This window comes from Oncorhynchus mykiss, chromosome 9 (assembly GCF_013265735.2).
Source record: "Oncorhynchus mykiss isolate Arlee chromosome 9, USDA_OmykA_1.1, whole genome shotgun sequence".
NCBI classification, from domain to species: Eukaryota; Metazoa; Chordata; class Actinopteri; order Salmoniformes; family Salmonidae; genus Oncorhynchus; species Oncorhynchus mykiss.
The window spans coordinates 31,105,282-31,128,357 of NC_048573.1; positions in this window are offsets into that span (position 1 = coordinate 31,105,282).

The window sequence follows — 23,076 nt, forward strand, 5'->3', positions numbered from 1 at the left end:
CTGGCCGATGGTACGACAGGGCCCTGATCGATCACTACCATTGTAGTTTGAGCGAGGACGTCCATCAGGGGTTGGCTTGCAGGGACACCACTCTCAACTTTGTCCAGCTGGTGGACCTGTCCATCGGTTGGATAACCTGCTGGCTACCCGCGGACGTCCAGATCGGTGTCTGTCAATTCCATCCCCCAGTACCACAGCTCCTATGCCCATGGATCTGGGAGGTGCTGCACGTAGGGCGACCGGAGGAGGGGCCGGTCCATGCACCATCTGTGGCCGGTCGGTGCTGGAGAGGTTCCACTGGGAGTCGAGGCAGCAGGCAGGGCACTCTTGTGTCACCCCAGGTGAGTCAGCATCAGGCTCACCCAGCCCTCTGTTGCACACATGTTTGTGTATATTAATTTTCCTGAGTATTCCCCACATTCCCAGCATAAGGAGCTCATAGACTCAGGCGCAGCTGGGAACTTTATTGACAGATGATTTGTCCATAGTTTAGGGATTCCTATTGTTCCAGTGGATATAACCTTCCCAATTCATGCCCTAGATTGTCAACCATTGGGGTCGGGGCTAATTAGGGAGGCCACAGCTACACTGGGCATGCTGACGCGGAAGGATCACAAGGAGCCCTTATTGATTCTCCTGCATTTCCCGTGGTGCTGGGTATACCCTGGTTGGCCTGACATGACCCCACTATTTCGTGGCAACAGAGGGCTCTGACAGGGTGGTAACGAGAGTGCTCGGGGAGGTGTTTAGGTGTTTCCGTCGGAGCGACTACGGTGGAAAGTCTGTGCGCATCCCACTGTGCGCATCCCCTCTGAATATGCTGAATTGGCTCTCACCTTCTAGAAGAAGAAGGCGACTCAATTACCACCCCATCGACAGTGGGATTGTGCGAAAAATCTCCTGGTAGATGCAGCACCTCCCAGGAGTCACGTGTATCGCTGTCACAAGAGTAGACGGAAACATTTGTCCCCGAATCCCTGGAGCAGGGGTACATTCAGCCCTCCACTTCACCTGCCTCCTCAAGTTTATTTTTTGTGAAGAATAAGGATGGAGGTCTGTGCCCATGTATTGACTATCGAAGCATCAACCAGATCCCGGTTACCCGCTACCTCTCATAGCCAGTGCGATTGAGTCAATGCACAGGGCGTGCTTCTTCACAAAATTGGATCTCAGGAGCGCTGACAACCTGGTGCATATCCGGGAGGGAGACGAGTGGACGCCGGAATTTAGTACCACCTCAGGGCACTATGAGTACCTTGTCATGCCGTACGGGTTGATGAATGCTCCATCAGTCTTCCAGGCCTTTGTAGACAAGATTTTCCGGGACCTGCACGGATAGGGTGTAGTGGTGTATATCGACGACATTCTGATGTACTGCGCTACACACGCCGCGCATGTGTTCCTGGTGGGAAGGGTGCTTGGTTGACTGTTGGAGCATGACCTGTACGTCAAGGCTGAGAAATGTCTGTTTTTCCAACAGTCCTTCTCCTTCCTAGGGTACCGCATTTCCACGTCAGGGGTGGAGATGGAGAGTGACCACATTACAGCCGTGCGTAATTGGCCGACTCCCTCCATGGTAAAGGAAGTGCAGCGGTTTCTAGGGTTTTCCACCTACTACCGGAGGTTTATCGGGGGCTTTGGTCAGGTAGCGGTTCCCATTACCTCACTGCTGAAGTGAGGTGGACCGGTGCATTTGCAGTGGTCAGCTGACGCGGACAGGGCTTTTGGTCAGCTGAGGACTCTGTTTACCTCGGCTCCCATGCTCGCTCATCCGGATCCCTCTTTGGCGTTCATAGTGGAGGTGGATGCGTCCGAGGCTGGGATAGGATATGTGCTCTCTCTGCTCTCGGGTACACCACCAAAGCTCCGCCCCTGTGCCTTTTTTTCGAAGAAGCTCAGCCCGGCGGAGCGAAACTATGATGTGGGGGACCGGGAGTTGTTAGCTGTCGTCAAGGCTAGGAAGGCGTGGAGACATTGGCTTGAGGGGGCTAAACACCCTTTTCTCATCTGGACTGACCACCGCAATCTGGAGTACATCCGGGCGGCGAGGAGACTGAATCCTCGCCAGGCAAGATGGGCCGTGTTTTTTTTACCCGTTTTGTTTTCACCCTATCCTACACACCAGGTTCCCAGAACATGAAGGCAGACACACTGTCCCGGATGTATGACACAGAGGAGCGGCCCATGGATCCCACTCCCATAATCCCGGCCTCTTGCCTGATGGCACGAGTAGTGTGGGAGCTGGACGCAGACATCGAGCGGGTGTTACTTAGAGAGCCCACTCCCCTTCAATATCCAGCTTGGCGTCTGTACGTTCCGTCTGCTGTCCGTGACCGTTTCACCGTATGCAATTCGAGGCGTCGGCGGGGGGTCTTCAGTACCTTGTGGAGTGGAAGGGGTACTGTCCAGAGGAGAGATGCTGGGTGCCGGTGGAGGACGTGTTAGACCCATCAATGCTGCGGGAGTTCCACCGACCCTCCGGGTTGTCCCCGATGCCAGTGTCAGCGTGCTGCTGGAGCCGCGTGTCAAGGGGGGTACTGTCACGACTTCTGCTGAGGTCGGTCCCTCTCCTTGTTCGGGCGGCGTTCGGCGGTCGATGTCACCGGTCTTCTAGCTCTCGATGAGCCATCTTTAATTTTCCATTAGTTTTGTCTTTATTTTCTACTCACCTGCTATTCATTATCCCATTACATGTTCATGTATTTAACCCTCTGTTTCCCCCATGTTTGTTGTGCGTGATTATTTCTGTGTTCAGTATGGTTCATGATGGCTGGTTTTTCGACGGGTGCTGTTCTCACCCGTGCGTAATATTAGCCATTGGTTATTGGTCAAGTGTATTTGTTTACCTTGTGCCTTTATTTTTTGAGTAAAGTACGGTGCTCACTCATTTTCCTCTCCTGCGCCTGACTTCATGCACCAGCTACACTCACCTTCTGACAGCCCTACAGTACCCTGCCATACCAGTCAGTGACATCAAGTAGTGTTTGGTGGTTTGCTCTGGGACAGAGAGAATAGCTTGCAATCTCTCTGGACCCAGCTGCCTGCCATTGGGTGTAATATCATGTCCCAAATATTTCAGAAATTGGGAGACAAGTTGCAACATATTTTTTTGATGGCAATGGCAATTCTCTGCCCGAAATATCAAAAGGGCTTGAGTATCAGTTTCACATTCCTCAAGTGGTGCCGGGATTGTAGCGCCCCTTCAATATGGAGAGTAGGGTAACTCCCCCGGCAAATCTCACAGATTCTGTGGACACAGTGAAATTATATGAGAGCTGGGTTCAAGTACTATTTGTTTCCTTTCAGACTGAAATGCCAGATGGTTGTGGTTTCACATTTTTGGGGTTACTCAATTGGTTCCATTGTGCCAGGCAAGCTTGATAAAGAGCAAGTGAAATATTCAGAGAAACAAATACTATTTCAACTCAGTTCTGAATGACACCACTTTGTATGCATTGTTTCTGGGAAAATGTCAGTCAATTCAAAGCTATATAAACCATCAAGCGCTATGACGAAACTGGCTCTCATGAGGACCGCCAAAGGAAAGGAAGATCCAGAGTTACCTCTGCTGCAGATGAAAAGTTTATTAGAGCTAGCTGCACCTCAGATTGAGCCCAAATAAATGCACACAGAGAGAAAAAATGCTTAGCAGTTAACAGACACATCTCAACATAACCGTTCAGAGGAGACTGCATGTATCAGGCCTTCATGGTCGAATTGCTGCAAAGAAACCCCTACTAAAGTACACCATGAAGAAGAAGACACTTGCTTGATGGAAATCTGTCCCTTGTTCTGATGTAGTAAAATAGGAACAAACTTTTGACTGGTATGGAATAAAAATCAAAACATCCATTTGCATCTTTTCTCCTGGACGGGACATGCCGCCTGCACTCCATTGCATCCATGGTGACCTGGAGAGCCAGCCAGGGGCCCTTAAACACTACTGACAGTGAGTCCTATCTCAGATGGGCTTTCAGTCTCCCCAGCCTCCCAATATACCCTTTGCTGGATAGTGTGTATTATCCTACGTGTTTGATAATTCTCAATCTCCACCACAAGGTGACCCCCAAATGTCATATGTCATCTCTATGGTGTACACCACCAACTTTTAACATGCCACCACTGTCCCTCTCCAGCCATCGTGACAACCGCAACGGATTTCCGTAGGGAACACACTGGCATTCCAATACAAAGCTAACCAATACATTCTCCTCCTCCTCTTTTCTACCATCTCCTCTCTCACCATCCGTTTCCACTGTCTCCTTAAAATGTGACTCCACTTTGAGATAAGTGTTGGATAAAAATTACACATTTTGTTTTGATCACAGTGACATCTAATCAGTTTGGCAGGTTTTAATTTCACTGGACGATGCTAGCTACACTGGTGGGCCACAGGCTTATGGCGGCAGACACACATACTCTGTGGTCGGGGTCAAAGGCATGAATTAATATTTAGGACTTTTTAATCTGTTTAATACCCTTCCCTATTCACAAGAACAAGGATGTTTGTCCTTTCCTGACAGGTATAATGTGTCATTATATTATAATATACTAATAAAATGAGGGACGCAGAAATCTCATATCGGCATATACCAACACTCTGCATAAGAAGAGTTAGCAAGCGTTACATTTAATTTGTGTACTTGACACTTTCACTCTGTGCTCCGCGCTCTGCCCTGTCCCTCTCCATTAATCTTTCAACTTAGCGGCAACACAGAATTTGGTTGTCAAAACAGAATCTTGTCTCCCATATCTGTTACTCCCCCCATGACAAGGGCCCAATGCACCACACCACATAGATGGATGGAAGACTAGCTCTCCGACAAGGAAAGGAAGGGGATGGAGTGATGAGTGGAGGGAGGTATGGAGGGAGGGAGGACTCTGGAGATATAGTTATGTAGTGTATCAGATCTTAATTTTCAGCCCTTTTACGTGTCACTATGGCGCCTGCTGTGTTTGCGTAGACAGGCCCCCTGACTGCACGAGGCCCCACAGAGTTCATTGTTGGGCATCCAGATATGCGCCTGATAAATAGAGCCGGCGTGCAGAGAGCCAAGGGAAAAGACAGTGTCACATTGAGCAGTCAACATGCATTATCTAGCTCTGTGTGTCAGGGGTAATGACAGGGGAGAGGAGAATTTAGAATGCATTATCACTCTCAGAATGAGTACATATCTGTGGGCCACTGGGCTCACCTACAAGGGAAAGCTACTGTGAACTGCTGTGAAATAGACAGCAATTTGTAGACATAAAATGTCAATCCTATTTCTTGGGAAATAATATCAGTTGTCTGTATTACATTTTGAGAGCAGAATACAGGTTTGCCAAGTCAGAATGTAAGAAGATGACTGCAATGTATTAAAAAGCACAGTTATTGTACATGCTTGTGCAAAACTTGTATGTTAATTTGAGGGTAAAACTGTTGATTGTAAAAGACAACGACCAAAGTAAATATTTAATCAAAATGTAATGCAAATGTATAGCTCAGCTTAAACTCAAATTATCTCTAAATTCTCTGTGTCATTTTCAGGATTGGATAATATTCTACATTAAGGCCTTTAAATATCATTTAATAATTAACTACTATCACCTTTTCACGTAGCACGTGATAAATTAATAAGTATTACCTTTTATGATTACAGAGCATCTGGTGATTGAATTCCACCCACATTGGAATTAATTGTATTTATTCCCTAATGTCACAAATACTGTATGTGATTAAAATGCAAACATCATGCTCAGCACTGCAACATCATCAACAAACACACAACAACACGTAGCATTGGACTTGAGCGCCTCATGTGAGAGCATGCGCAACTCACCCTAAAAAACAGCTTGTTAATACAATACTCCACCTACCCTCGTGCTCCTAGAGCAACTCTCCATTTTTAGTTCAATCAGTAATAGGTTTCTCTCATGTTGTGGTTGAGTAAAAACGAATACGTTGAAAGTAGCCACTTCACTTTCCCATGCACCAAACCCTTACTGGTGTTGTTCACATTATTAAAATAAGAAAGTGTTATCGGGAAAGGAAAGATCCCACGGCATAGAATAACTCATCTGTGCTAATGAAATGAGATGTGTGTATCGATCGTAGAGAGACAGAGAGAGAGCAAGATAAAAAGAAAGCGATGGAGGAGGAGAGAGTAGAATACATTATTCAGATGTACGGAGTGCGGACAAAAACAAGGATAGAGAGAGAAGGGAGAGAGAGAGAGAAGGGATGAAGAGATAAAGAAGAGAGAGTGAGAGAGAGAGAGAGAGAGAGAGAGAGAAAGAGTAGCAGTCTTAATAATGTAGTTTGTAGAAGCATGTTGGTTGGCCCTTTTCCATTTGCTCAGGCAGGTTGGGAGGAAGAAAATGCTGATGATTCACTGTGCTGACCCATATACTCTACCTGCTCCCAGCAAGCAATGCACCAGCTTGGTCTCTCTATCGCTCGCTCTCTCTATAACTCTCCCACCCCTCTCTCTCCCTTGCTCTCTTTCCATCTTCATACTTCAATGCAAGTTGGCTAAGGTTCCATTCCACCTAGCTCTGAATAAAATGAATGAATGATTATCCACTTGCCAAGAGATTAGCTGATGATACAGTTGTCACTAGATTTGACAGGGGAAGTGCTTGAAAATGAATTCACCATTGATAAAAACAGCACGACTTTTGATAAGGACACCCGATAACACCGACCAACATGCTGTCAACGGTACTTGCGCTCTGGTTAGCTACAAATAAACGCAATGACCAATTTCTCTCTCATTGCTTCATGAGACAGCTAGGTCAAAAAACACAATAAAACACTAGCAGTGTAATTCATATCCTAGAACTACAGTACAACCCACCTGCAATGGGTAATATGGAACCATCCTGTATTCCACTCACATTCACCATCATCCAGTGATGTGCAGTTATTGATATGTAGGTTGCCACCATAGCTACGGTGTCAAAATGCATGAGGGTCCATGGTGGGTCCTGTTAGTGCCTGATGAAAACCCAAGAGGACCGGCACCTTGTGCTGCCAGTGATAGCGGTGGCGTTGGTGACAAAACTCGCTAGACAGATCAAAAGCTCGGCACAGCCAGGCGCAGCTCATCTGCTCCCTAGGAATCATTAGCAGAGATCAAAGGAGAGCTTCCTTTAGCTAACGAAATGCTGCGAACCTGCTGCGACGACACCAGTCTAGTAATAATGTGACATGCATTCAATTATTATTGATGAAATATTACACACATAATGGTGAAATGGAACATTCAACAATGTTGTGTGTTCAGATAAGCAATATACATGATAATGGAGCTGTAGTAGCCTACCAGACACAACAATGAGGCTTATTGTATGAGGAGAAAATGCACCAAATCTGTATCATAACCAATTGTACATTCTGAAGGAATGCAAATAATTAGAAGTGGTTCTGTGGCCATAGCAATTTTCTAACTCAAACTATGTCTTTGTAGCTCTTGTAGACATTTTTTTTTTTTTGGTAGAGGAAAATAGGGGCTAAGCGTATAATTACAAAGACACACGTATTTTCTGCATGACAGGATCCTCGCAATAATAGCTTCTGTTTCCAGAAGAATAGGGAGAATGAGAATCAGGTAATGCAAAAAAAGAGGGAGCGCTGCTTTGGCATCAAACATTCTCCTTGTTCAAATATTCATAGCTATAATGTGATATAATTATTGAAAAACAGGTAATAGGTAATTGGAGATAGGTGTGGTAGGTGATGTATCCAGCCCTTATGTTTCCTCCATGCAGACATGATTTGAGGTCCTAAGCGCAATGGTAACAAATTAATTAAGAGATCCCAGTTTACACTTATTATTCCTATATCGACCTGCACAATCTCAAATTTGCATTCTCTATTTTTTTTTCCTCACACCAGCAATCGATGGGTTCAGATTTAAAACCGGCGATTGACATTGATGAATGGAGGTGTCAGTAGAATATCCAATAGAAATGCCAAGTCGTGGAGTTAGGGAAATAGAGAGAAGGGCGAGGGACAAAAAAACATAGAGACATCAGACAAAGGTGATGAGACTAAAAAAAAAATAATCAGAAAAAAATGACATTAACATAATATGTGAAATAGAGAAAAGGGAGGGGAATTCACTCAAAAAGAGGACAAAAAGACTGATCCAAGTCTGTAAAAAAGAAGAACAAAGAAAGACTAGCCTTCAGGTTAGCCTTCAGACAGCTCTTCATCCCTTAACCCCCTAGCCGAAAGTAGAGCAGAGACATGAGAGGATAAACAGAGGGAGGCAAAGGAAGGGGTGGAGGGGGTCAGCCTGAGAAGTGCTGAAGCTAGGGGTTTTGGCTCTAGGAGAGAGAGAGGTTTTTTGGGGGGGGAAAGCAGGCACAAGCAATAATCTTCTAAAACAGGGTTAGGCATGAGTCTGCCGGATTAGGCAAGTGGAAATGTATAAACCTGCAACAATGTGCTTCTGCCTCTACATTCCAGCCCCAAACTCAGCGCTCAAAAAGCAAAGCTCAGTTAACAAAAACACCAAAGGCTACAGAAGGACTGGACAGTGCTGCGAAGCTTACACTTTGCCCAACTTACTCACCTTCGAAAACTGAGGTCAGGTGTTTGAATGCAACTTCAAACTCTGTATCCCGAAGTTAGAAACGATTGACATACAATTAAATAGCAACATCTAGCGCACACCTCAAACCTAGCTAGGACAACCATGGCGAAAATTGCTGTCTGTGGACAATAAAGATATAATTGAATTTAAGTTGAGGCTGCAGGCTCCCAATGCTCTCTCCCCGTCTGTCAGAATGATTTTCCTGCCCAGTCTTTGTCCACCATTTTCCCTTCCACCTGACTAGTCTCACCCTCTTCCTGTTTTGAAAAACCAAAGCCAGTGCCGCCTCATGCATATGTTAGTTTGCCACAAAAAGGTATCTTATTAATATAATGGTGCATTCTCGACCATCTCGTGAATAAGTAACAAACACCTTGCCAGGTCAAAGTACAGTACGTCAGATTCACTATGACGTAGCACAGGGGATAGGTGGAAGCACAGCCGAACAGGCCGGTCTGTTCCCCTTAAGGGGGACATTCCATCCTGGCTATGTACCTGCATCTCAGCTCACAGAGGGCTCCATGGTTTCATACACACACAGCAGAAATCAAACCCAGAAAAACAGCAAGATAATCTCGCAAACAATAACTTTTCAAGAGCTCAAAATGAAGCTGCTTGACAATAGGGAGATGATTGGGAGATGCGGATTGTGTTGTGTGTCTCTCCAATGTGTCACCCCCTTGGTAGTGTCCTTTTATTATTTTATTATAATTCCCCCTTTCCTGGTTCCAGCTCTCCTACACCCTTTTGACTTAATTTGTGGGTATATCTCTCATATGACAGCGCCATTTCAGTCTTTTTCACGTTTCTACGTAATTCTAGTCACATTAGCGCACGTTAGAAACAATTGTCCCAGTTTAGGGACACCCATCCCGTAGAGGATAAGTATACAGACCATTTACTCAGTACTTTCTTGAAGCACCTTTGGCAGCGATTACAACCTCAAGTCTTTTGGGGTATGACACTACAAGCTTGGCACACCTGTATTTGGGTAGTTTCTCCAATTCCTCTCTGCAAATCCTCTCAAGCTCTGTCTGTTTGGATGGGGAGAGATGCTGCACAGATATTTTCAGGTCTCCCCAGAGAGGTTCGGGTTCAAGTCCGGGCTCTGTCTGGGCCACTCAAGGACAGTCTTGTCCCAAAGCCACTCCTGCTTTGTCTTGGCTGTGTGCATTACAAGCATACCCATGATGCAGCCACCACTCTGATTGAAAATATTGAGGGTGGTACTCATTTTTTTTTTTTTTTTTTTTTTTTTGTACCTTTATTTAACCAGGCAAGTCAGTTCAGAACAAATTATTATTAAGGGTGGTACTCATTAATATGTTGTATTTGATTTGCCCCAAACATAACACTTTGTATTCAGGACAAATCATGTATTGCTTTGCCACATTTTTTGCAATATTTATTGTTGCAAACAGGATGCAGGTTTTGGAATATTTGTATTCGGTACAGGCTTCCTTCATTTTACTTAATTAGTCAATTAGTTGAGTATTGCGGAGTAGCTACAACGTTGTTGATCCATCCTCAGTTTTCTCCTATCACAGTCATTAAACTCTGTAACTGTTTAAAATCATCATTGGCCTCATGGTGAAATAAGTGTTTTCCTTCCTCTCCGGAAACTGAGTTAGGAAGGATGCCTGTATCTTTGTAGTGATTAGGTGCATTGATACACCATCCAAAGTGTAACTACCATGCTCAAAGGGATATTCAATGTCTGACTTTTTTTACCAATCGACCAATAGGGGCCCTTCTTTGCGAGGCATTGGAAAACCTCCTTGGTCTTTATGGTTGAATCTATGTTTGAAATTCACTGCTCGACTGAAAGACTTTACAGATAATTGTATGCGTGGTGGGGTGCAGAGATGAGGTAGTCACTCAAAAATCTTTTTTTTTTGTTGTTTTTTTTACCCCATTTTTTCTCCCCAATTTCATGGTATCCAATTGGTAGTAGTTACAGTCTTGTCTCATCGCTGCAACTCCCGTACGGACTTGGGAGAGACGAAGGTCGAGAGCCATGCATCCTCTGAAACACAACCCAACCTAGCCGCACTGCTTCTTGACACAATGCACATCCAACCCGGAAGCCAGCCGCACCAATGTGTCGGGGGAAACACCGTACGTACACCTGGCGACCTTATCAGAGTGCACTGATCCTGGCCCAACACAGGAGTCGCTACTGCGCGATGAGACAAGGATATCCCTTCCGGCCAAACCCTCCCTTACCCGGACAACGCTTGGCCAATTGTGTGCTGCCCCATGGCCCTCCCGGTCACAGCCGGCTGCGACAGAGCCTTGGCTCGAACACAGAATCTCTGGTGGCACAGACCACTGCGCCACCTGGGAGGCCCATTCAAAAATCATGTTAAACACCATTGTTGCACACATAGTGAGTCCATGCAACTTATTATGTGACTTGTTTAAGCACATTTTTACTCCTGAACTTATTTAGGCTTGCCATAACAAAGGGGTTGAATCATTTCAGCTTTTAATTTGTAATATATTTCTAAAAACATAATTCCACTTCGACCTTATTGTGCGTAGGCCAGTAACAAACAAATATAAACGTAAACATTTTTAAAACCTCTTCGGGCTAGGGGGTGGTATTTTCACATCTGGATGAAAAGCGTGCCCAAAGTAAACTGCCTGCTACTCAGGCCCAGAAGCTAGGATATGCATATAATTGAATTTGGATAGAAAACACTAAAGTTTTTAAAACTGTTAAAATTATGTCTGAGTATAAAATAACTAATTTGTCATGCAAAACCCTGAGGACAAACCATCCAGGAATTTCTTTTTTGGGGGTGACTGTTTTCAACAATTTTCTATGTGTATCTAGATTTCTAAGGCACTTGCTTGCAGTTCCTATCACTTCCACTGGATGTCAACAGTCTTTAGAAATTGGTTGATGTTTTTCCTTTGAGAAATGAAGAAGTTGGGCTGTTCAGAGCGAGGGTCGAGTCTAGTGTACTGTTGTGGTTGGGGCGCGCGGCCTGAAAGCTTGCTCCACATTGTTTTTATCCGCTATTGAACGTAGTTTATCCCCTCTTAAATTTAATTGATGATTCACGTTAAAAAATACCTAAAGTTGTATTAGGAAAGTTATTTGAAATTTTTGGATCATGATTACAGGTAACTTATTAGATATTTTGTAGTCATGTTGCGCGAGTTGGAACCAGTGTTTTTTTTTAATCAAACGTGCAAAATAAATGGACATTTTAGAGATATAACGACGGAATTAATCGAACAAAAGGACATTTATGATGTTTAATGGACATATTGGAGTGCCAACAGAAGAAGATCTTCAAAGGTAAGGCATGAATTATATCGTTATTTCTGACTTTTGTGTCGCGCCTGGTGGGTTGAATTATGATTGTCATGTGTTTGTTTGATGGGGTGCTGTCCTCAGATAATAGGGTTTGCTTTTGCCGTAAAGCCTTTTTGAAATCTGACACGATGGGTAGATTAATAAGAAGTTAAGCTTTAATTTGGTGTATTGCACTTGTGAATGTATGAAATTAAAAATGTCTAATAATTTATTTTGAATTTCGCGCTCTGCCATTTCACCGGATGTTGTCGAAACGTAGCCCCTAGCCGTAAAAGGCTAAATTCAGGCTGTAACACAACAAAATGTGGAAAAAGTCAAGGGGTGTGAATACTTTCAAACACATACAGTGCCTTGCGAAAGTATTCGGCCCCCTTGAACTTTGCGACCTTTTGCCACATTTCAGGCTTCAAACAAAGAAATAAAACTGTATTTTTTTGTGAAGAATCAACAACAAGTGGAACACAATCATGAAGTGGAACGACATTTATTGGATATTTCAAACTTTTTAACAAATCAAAAACTGAAAAATTGGGCATGCAAAATTATTCAGCCCCCTTAAGTTAATACTTTGTAGCGCCACCTTTTGCTGCGATTACAGCTGTAAGTCGCTTGGGGTATGTCTCTATCAGTTTTGCACATCGAGAGACTGACATTTTTTCCCATTCCTCCTTGCAAAACAGCTCGAGCTCAGTGAGGTTGGATGGAGAGCATTTGTGAACAGCAGTTTTCAGTTCTTTCCACAGATTCTCGATTGGATTCAGGTCTGGACTTTGACTTGGCCATTCTAACACCTGGATATGTTTATTTTTGAACCATTCCATTGTAGATTTTGCTTTATGTTTTGGATCATTGTCTTGTTGGAAGACAAATCTCTGTCCCAGTCTCAGGTCTTTTGCAGACTCCATCAGGTTTTCTTCCAGAATGGTCCTGCATTTGGCTCCATCCATCTTCCCATCAATTTTAACCATCTTCCCTGTCCCTGCTGAAGAAAAGCAGGCCCAAACCATGATGCTGCCACCACCATGTTTGACAGTGGGGATGGTGTGTTCAGCTGTGTTGCTTTTACGCCAAACATAACGTTTTGCATTGTTGCCAAAAAGTTCAATTTTGGTTTCATCTGACCAGAGCACCTTCTTCCACATGTTTGGTGTGTCTCCCAGGTGGCTTGTGGCAAACTTTAAACAACACTTTTTATGGATATCTTTAAGAAATGGCTTTCTTCTTGCCACTCTTCCATAAAGGCCAGATTTGTGCAATATACGACTGATTGTTGTCCTATGGACAGAGTCTCCCACCTCAGCTGTAGATCTCTGCAGTTCATCCAGAGTGATCATGGGCCTCTTGGCTGCATCTCTGATCAGTCTTCTCCTTGTATGAGCTGAAAGTTTAGAGAGACGGCCAGGTCTTGGTAGATTTGCAGTGGTCTGATACTCCTTCCATTTCAATATTATCGCTTGCACAGTGCTCCTTGGGATGTTTAAAGCTTGGGAAATCTTTTTGTATCCAAATCCGGCTTTAGACTTCTTCACAACAGTATCTCGGACCTGCCTGGTGTGTTCGTTGTTCTTCATGATGCTATCTGCGCTTTTAACGGACCGCTGAGACTATCACAGTGCAGGTGCATTTATACGGAGACTTGATTACACACAGGTGGATTGTATTTATCATCATTAGTCATTTAGGTCAACATTGGATCATTCAGAGATCTTCACTGAACTTCTGGAGAGAGTTTGCTGCACTGAAAGTAAAGGGGCTGAATAATTTTGCACGCCCAATTTTTCAGTTTTTGATTTGTTAAAAAAGTTTGAAATATCCAATAAATGTTGTTCCACTTCATGATTGTGTCCCACTTGTTGTTGATTCTTCACAAAAAAATACAGTTTTATATCTTTATGTTTGAAGCCTGAAATGTGGCAAAAGGTCGCAAAGTTCAAGGGGGCCGAATACTTTCGCAAGGCACTGTATAACATCACTACCAAAGCTAAAGATTATAAGAACCTATGGCAATCCTACACACTCTACCAGCTGTTCACAAGCATGTTCACCCTTGAGTGCATAAAGTCAGCATAAAGCAGCCTTTCCCGTCTCTCATATACCACCCAATCTGTCACCTCTGAGACGTGACTTGCTGCCCACCTGTCAGGCAAACCAAGCAGCTGTGACAGCTATGTGAGGAAATTGTCTCCAAGAAGAGTGGCAGTGAACCGCAAGTGTTATGTAGTTCCTAACGCTCTCTGTCCCACTAAACTCCCATCTCCATTTGGTTCCTCTCGTAGAGATAGTCCCCCCCCCCCCCCTGGGAGCTTAGGGATTTTTGGAAAACAACACCACTATGAAAATTAGTGTTGTGAATGTGTGTGTATATTTCTTTAGTGGGTGTTTGTCTGTGTGTGTATGTATGTGTGTGTGTGCGAGTGTCATGTGCACAGGCATGTGTGTGCGTTTGTGTCATGTGTACCTACATGCCTCAGGTCCCTCCTGGATCACCAGGACTCTGACAGTGGGGGAGACTATTTTGAAGTTCCCATGCATCACAATACAGTTAGCTCCCAAAGACAAAGCATTAGCATTCAAGGATACAAATACATTTGACATAGCCTTGGCAGCAGCCTCCCTATCCCTGCTGGGGCCAAGAAAAGCAAAGGGAAGGAAAGAAAAGGGAAGAGAAGGAAGAGTCTTTGAAGTGGAGTCTTCAGAATCATCCATAGAGAGCAGTGACCCACCCCACTTTTTTAAATAAGTTTCTAATTCCTTGTGTGTTGTCTCGCTCAGTGCTCTCGTATGCTGTGGGGTGCTGCATTCCGTCATACTGCTGATGCCGGGGTATTTCCGCATTGATTATACAACTGGGATTAGCTCAAATGCAAATGTGTCTAAGTGTGTCTTTGTTAGTGTGCAGGAGAAGCTGAATCATACAAATGCTCTTTGAAATACCGCAAAACTGTCTGTACAGAGGAATATTATAGATACACACTGTACACAACTCATTAACTGACAATACACACAAAGACCGATAGTACAATGGGGATAAATCAGATTAACGCAGACGATAGAGAATCCTTGTAACTGTGAAAAAAAGGAATTCTTTGAAAGCCTTGGGAGAGTTTTCCAGGAAACAAAAAAAGGCATCCCTAGATTAAAAAACAGGAAAGAGAGAAATCCCATTCTGATAATTACACTGTGAATGCTAAAATGATCAGCATTTCCAATTGGGGATTTTGTGAAGGCTATCTTTGAACATGTGTTTACAGGTAGACGCTGTGTATTAGCTTAGACCTACTGTAAACATAGACTCAACCTAACGGGATTCTCCGTGATGTGATTTTACAGAAAAAGGATGCTTGCAGATGTGCTCCACCAAGATTAGCTCAGCATATGTGTAGATTGAATCATCCACCGATTCATTTGATTAGTTCCGGAATCATCTGCCAAATTGGTGAGCAGGTGGGGCCTCTATTGTGTGACGTGTCCAATTTTGCATGACATGAATAAAATAACAACATGTAAAGTACCAGTCAAAAGTTTTGACACCTACTAATTCAAGGGTTTATTTTCACTATTTTCTACATTGTTGAATAATAGTGAAGACATCAAAACTATGAAATAACACATATGGAATCATGTAGTAACAAAAAATGTGAAACAAATCAAAATGTATTTTATATTTGAGATTCTTCAAAGAGGCCCTTTGCCTTGATGACAGCTTTGTACACGCTTTGCAGTCTCTCAACCAGCTTCATGAGGTAGTCACCTGGAATGCATTTCAATTAACAGGTGTGCCAAGTTAAAAGTTAATTTGTCTAATTTCTTTCCTTGATAATGCATTTGAGCCAATCAGTTGTGTTGTCACAAGGTAGGGGTGGTATACGTCCATATTATGGCCAGAACAGCTAAAATAAGCAAAGAGAAATGAGAGTCTACTATTACTTTGAGACATGAAGGTCAGTCAATACGGATTTACTTCGAATTCAAGGCACACTTAACCAACATGGCTACCACAGCATTCTGCAGTGATATGCCATCCCATCTGGTATGTGCTTAGTGGGACTATCATTTGTTTTTCAACATCACAATGACCCAACACACCTGCAGACTGCTTAAGACTATTTGATCAATAAGGAGACTGATTGAGTGCTGCGTCAGATGACAAGGCCTCCACAATCACCCGACCTCAACCCATTTGAGATGGTTTGTGATGAGTTGGGCCGCAGAGTGAATGAAAAGCAGACAAGTGCTCAGCATATGCATATACCATAGCAACACTCAGCTCCAGCAGGTATACTTCACTAGCCATCCAAAAAGGCAACACTTCCTTTGGTCACCTTTCCTTCCAGTGCTCTGCTGCCAATGACTGGAACGAATTGCAAAAATCTCTGAAGCTGGAGTCTTATATCTCCCTCTCTAACTTAAAGCATCGGCTGTCAGAGCAGCTTACTGTACCTGTACACAGCCAATCTGTAAATAGCACACCCGCCTACCTCACCTCCATATTATTACTTAACCTTCCCTCTTGCTCATTTGCACCCCATTATCTCTACTTGCACATCATCATCTGCACATATATCACTCCAGTATTAATGCTAAATTGTAATTACTTTAGCCTCTATGGCCTATTTATTGCCTACCTCCCTACTCTTCTGTACACACACTATTTTTAATTTTTTTGTGTTATTGACTGTTCGTTTGTTTATGTGTAACTCTGTGTTCTTGTTTTAGTCACACTGCTATGCTTTATCTTGTCCAGGCCGCAGTTGGGAAAGAGAAACTTGTTCTCAACTGGCCCACCTGGTTAAATAAAGGTACAAAAAAATAATAAAATATGTGGGAACTCCTTCAAGACTGTTGGAAAAGTATTCCAGGTGAAGCTGTGTGGGAGAATGCCAAGATTGTGCAAAGTTGTTCTCAAGGAAAAGGGTGGAAACTTTGAAGAATCTAAAATATTAAATACATTTTGATTTGTTTAACACTTTTTTGTTACTACATGAATCCATATGTGTTATTTCATAATATTGATGTCTTCACTATTATTCTACAATGTAGATAATAGTAAAAATTACAAAAAACTCTTGAATGAGTAGGTGTGTTCAAACTTTTGACAGGTAATGTATGTAGGATGCGGTAGGCCCACAGTGCAGTATGGTGACCTTGTAAAAACTCCAAAATCGTCAAAGACCACAACCACCGAAGCCATCAACTATTTTCTCTACTGCCGCAAGGCATCAAGTCTGGCACCAACGTGCTCTTGAACAGCTTCTATCCCCAAGCAACACGACTGATAAATAGCTAACAAAATAGCTACACAGACTGAGTTTACCTTGTACCTTTATTGACCTACAGTATGCACACTCACAGGGCCCTACACACACACACACACACACTGTCACAACACACACACACACACCCAAATAATCACTCCATCATTTGCTCACTCACAGATAATATGCAAATACTGTACATATTTACTGACTCTACACACCTGCACGCCCACTCACATGCAAGCTGCTGCTAATGTTAATCTTGTTGCCTAGTCAATTTACCCGACCTCATACCACAAATACATATCTACCTCCATCACTCCAGTATCTTTGCACATGTAAATAAGGTATTTGAACTGACTTAAAAAATACGTCCTGTATATATTATGCTTACTTACTTACTTTATTGTGTATTTTATATTTCTTATTCTTATTTCTTGTGTGTTTTTTTCTTCTGGTAATACATTGTTTGGTTTAGAGTTTGCAAGAAAGTCATACTTGTACAACAAAACTTGAAACTTGAAAAATGTGTAATCATGCTGAAATAATTTACTGTACATCAATGCCTTCAAGAACAAAAACTTAGGCTTGAGATGGAGACTGTTTGATTGAATGGGCACGAGGAGGGTATAAAAAAGCATACATTTTATCACCTCCTTTTCCCTACTTCCTCTGGTGAACGTGGCCAGCTTCAGTTCTCTCTGCCTTGACTGTACAATTCATTACCACTGTCCGTCTCCTTCCCTTCTTTCCACCGTGAATTGATAATTCAACAATCTGGCTTAGTTTTCTTAGAAATTATAAAAAGTTTGCCGCCCCTGTCAGCAAAAATGACAAACTTCAGCATCCTGACAGCTATCCACTCCCCTACGCCTAACACACACACACATCACGTACCACACATCACATTCTTTGTCGCTCTTTAGAACATGCAGACTGACAAACACACACACACACCCATACTCAAACACACACACTTACCAATGCACGGCATGTCAGATCAAAACCCTGAACTTCAAATCAATGGGAGGAATGGAGACTGGTCTCTGTGCTGTTTGCAGCAAAATATGAGTTGTCTGTTGTTGAAAGGCTGATTGCCATGTCTGCAGAGACATACCACTGACACGGTGAAACACTACATTTCTCAGAGACATGCCACATGGTTGGTTGGAGAGTCTGTTTCATTTCTTAGTCAAGCCGATAAGTGTCATTGAAAGGGCTATTTCACCATTTCAGCCCTTTGCTGAAAGACACTACCCAACTGATCCATTGAGAGATGGAAGAAGATATGATCAAATAGCAAATATGTGAAATATGACATATCATGACAGGTGGGGGATGCAATGGTAACAGCTGTTTACAGGGATCATTATGATAATTAAGGATTCCCTTCAGGATAGTACTTCAATTGGAAAATGAACAAAAAGAACAAGAATCAACAAAATGGCTGAAATACCCATAGAAAGATTGTAATTTGTTAGCTTTCCTTTTCCTCAGAGGTTGAACATTATCCTGCCTCCCTGATCACAGTCGACGATCAACACGATCTTCTAATGTGCTTTCAAATGAGAGTGACTGTGCCTCCCTTAGTATGCTTCATCAAGCTATTCACATTAGCACTTTTGACCTAAATCTTCTTAGGTAGTAGAGAACACCCGCCCAAATCCACTGGCACTCCAATCCCACCGGATTGACACTGCTCTAGAGTTAAGTAACTCCATTGATTTAATTTCACATGCCATTCGATTCGCTGGATCATAACACCCACAAAGAGATTGGGTTGGCATGGATTTTCTCCTGTCGGGTCAAAAGGCCTAGACCATAATAGTTTTTTATTACTTTTTGTCCCTTCCAAACACATATCCATATATCAAATTTATGTCAACTGGTCAATATTGCACATGAGATTTTGTTCCTTTTTTCTTGTTTGTTATTCAGTCCAGTCTCTAAGATACTTGTCTGGTATTGAGAAGCGGCAGTATGTTCGATTAGTTCTCAACCCTCATAGTATGAGGTGCCTTTGGAGGTGCCTCTGGAAATGTTATTTTTTGCTCCCTTGTGCTGTTTGAAGGCTGACATAGCCTTGGTGAGGAAGAAAGGCCTCACGTCTGTTAAGCACACCTAAAATGAACAATGGAGAAACTGACAATTCTTCCCACAGGGAAGAGTCTCTCCCATTTCTCTCTCTCTGTACACCCCCATTGCTCTCTCTCAATTCTCTCTCTTATCAGTGATTGTTAAAGAGCAAGAAAAGTAGATATAAGCACCCCCTATCCACTTTCTCTTTCCTCTTTGATGCATATGAAGACAGGTAGATTAGCAGTGTATGACATAATCTGCTACCATATATTAATCTATTGTTAAATGTTAGCTATTTACAGTGCCTTCAGAAAGTATTCTTACCCCTTGACTTGTTCCACATTTTGTTGTGTTACAGCCTGTATTCAACATTTATTAAATGTATTTTATTTCTCACCCAGCTACACACAATACCCTATAATGACAAAGTGAAAACGTGTTTTTAGAAATTTTTACAAATATATTGAAAATGAAATACAGATATCTCATTTACATAAGTATTCACTACGCTGAATCAATACTTTGTAGAAGCACCTTTGGAAGTGATTACAGCTGTGAGTCTTTCTGGGTAAGTCTCTAAGAGATTTGCACACCTGGAGAGCACAACACTTGTCCATGTTCTTTTCAAAATTCTTCAAACTCTGTCAAATTGGTTGCTGATCGTTGCTAGACAACCATTTTCAGTTCTTGTCATAGATTTTCAAGTAGATTTAAGTCAAAACTGTAACTCGGCCACTCAGGAACATTCACTATCTTCTTGGTAAGCAACTCCAGTGTACATTTGGCATTGTGTTTAGGTTATTGTCCTGCTGAAATGTCAAATCAAATCAAATTTTATTTGTCACATACACATGGTTAGCAGATGTTAATGCGAGTGTAGCGAAATGCTTGTGCTTCTAGTTCCGACAATGGAGTAATAACCAACAAGTAATCTAGCTAACAATTCCAAAACTACTACCTTATACACAGAAGTGTAAAGGGATAAAGAATATGTACATAAAGATATATGAATGAGTGATGGTACAGAGCGGCATAGGCAAGATGCAGTAGATGGTATTGAGTACAGTATATACATATGAGATGAGTATGTAAACAAAGTGGCATAGTTTAAAGTGGCTAGTGATACATGTATTACATAAAGATGCAGTAGATTATATAGAGTACAGTATATACATATACATATGAGATGAGTAATGTAGGGAATGTAACCATTATATTAAGTAGCATTGTTTAAAGTGGCTAGTGATATATTTTACATCCATTCCCATCAATTCCCATTATTAAAGTGGCTGGAGTTGAGTCAGTGTGTTGGCAGCAGCCACTCAATGTTAGTGGTGGCTGTTTAACAGTCTGATGGCCTTGAGATAGTAGCTGTTTTTCAGTCTCTCGGTCCCAGCTTTGATGCACCTGTACTGACCTCGCCTTCTGGATGATAGCGGGGTGAACAGGCAGTGGCTCGGGTGGTTGTTGTCCTTGATGATCTTTATGGCCTTCCTGTGACATCGGGTGGTGTAGGTGTCCTGGAGGGCAGGTAGTTTGCCCCCTGTGATGCGTTGTGAAGACATCACTACCCTCTGGAGAGCCTTACGGTTGTGGGCAGAGCAGTTGCCGTACCAGGCGGTGATACAGCCCGACAGGATGCTCTCGATTGTGCATCTGTAGAAGTTTGTGAGTGCTTTTGGTGACAAGCCGAATTTCTTCAGCCTCCTGAGGTTGAAGAGGCGCTGCTGCGCCTTCTTCACGATGCTGTCTGTGTGGGTGGACCAATTCAGTTTGTCTGTGCTGTGTACGCCGAGGAACTTAAAACTTACTACCCTCTCCACTACTGTTCCATCGATGTGGATAGGGGGGTGTTCCCTCTGCTGTTTCCTGAAGTCCACAATCATCTCCTTACTTTTATTGACGTTGAGTGTGAGGTTATTTTCCTGACACCACACTCCGAGGGCCCTCAGCTCCTCCCTGTAGGCCGTCTCGTTGTTGTTGGTAATCAAGCCTACCACTGTTGTGTCGTCCGCAAACTTGATGATTGAGTTGGAGGCGTGCGTGGCCACGCAGTCGTGGGTGAACAGGGAGCACAGGAGAGGGCTCAGAACGCACCCTTGTGGGGCCCCAGTGTTGAGGATCAGCAGGGTGGAGATGTTGTTACCTACCCTCACCACCTGGGGGTGGCCCGTCAGGAAGTCCAGTACCCAGTTGCACAGGGCGGGGTCGAGACCCAGGGTCTGGAGGTGACTAGTCTCTCAAAGCACTTCATGATGACAGAAGTGAGTGCTATTTGGCGGTAGTCGTTTTGCTCAGTTACCTTAGCTTTCTTGGGAACAGGAACAATGGTGGCCCTCTTGAAGCATGTGGGAACAGCAGACTGGGATAGGGATTGATTGAATATGTCCGTAAACACACCAGCCAGCTGGTCTGCGCATGCTCTCTGGGATGCCGTCTGGGCCTGCAGCCTTGCGAGGGTTAACACGTTTAAATGTTTTACTCACCTCGGCTGCAGTGAAGGAGAGCATGTTTTGGTTGCGGGCCGTGTCAGTAGCACTGTATTGTCCTCAAAGCGGGCAAAAAAGTGATTTAGTCTGCCTGGGAGCAAGGCATCCTGGTCCGTGACTGGGCTGGTTTTCTTTTTGTAATCCGTGATTGACTGTAGACCCTGCCACATACCTCTTGTGTCTGAGCCGTTGAATTGCGATTCTACTTTGTCTCTATACTGACGCTTAGCTTGTTTGATTGCCTTGCGGAGGGAAAAGCTACACTGAATTCATCATCCAGTGTCTGGTGGAAATCAGACTGGTGGAAATCAGACTGAAGTCCAGAGTCCTTAATGATTACAAGCATACCCATAACATGACACAGCCACCCCATGCTTGAAAATATGGAGAGTGGTACTCAGCAATATGTTGTTTTGGATTTGCCTCAAACATAACACTTAGTATTCAGGACAAAAAATGTATTGCTTTGCCACTTTATTTGCAGTATTACTTTAGTGCATGTTTTTCACTGTCAATTAGGTTACTAGTGGAGTTACTACAATGTTGTTGATTCATGCTCAGTTTTCTCCTATCACAGCCATTAAACTCTGTAACTGTTTTAAAGTCACCATAGGCCTCATGGTGAAATCCCTGAGCAGTTTCCATCCTCTCCGTCATCTGAGTTAGGAAGGACGCCTGTATCTTTGTAATAACTGAGTGTATTGATGCAAAATCCAAATTATTAATTTGCTATTATTAACTTCACCATGCTCAAAGGGATATTCAATGTCTGCTTTTTCAATTGAATTGTATCTACCAATAGGTGCCCTATTTGGAGGATTGGAAAACCTCCCTGGTCTTTGTGGTTGAATCTGTGTTTGAAATTCACTGTTAGACTGAGGGACCTTGCAGATAATTGTATGTGTGGAGTACAGAGATGAGGTAGTCATTCAAAAATCACGTTAAACAATATTATTGTTAACTATGCAAACCTGTATGTGATGATGTCTTTGTGCTTTGGGAAGGAAGTCAGCAGGAGCTAAATTAATTCTAAACTCTACTAAACGAGAGCTCTGAATACCTCAAATTCACCATGTAAACTGATGAGAGAAAAATAAACTACCTGGACTTATGGACTATCAAAGAGAATGATGTATTACACACAGACTTATACACAAAGCCCACAGATTGCAATGCCTTGCTATGTGCGGATAGTATGCATCCCCTTCCCCTCAAGAATGGTCTACCATATAGCCAGTTATGCAGGGTTAAACAAATCTGTGGCAACCAGTCAGATTTTGACAGCAAAGCTAAAAAATGAGGCTACAAGGACAAAACTCTTGATGCTGCAATAAAGAAAATAT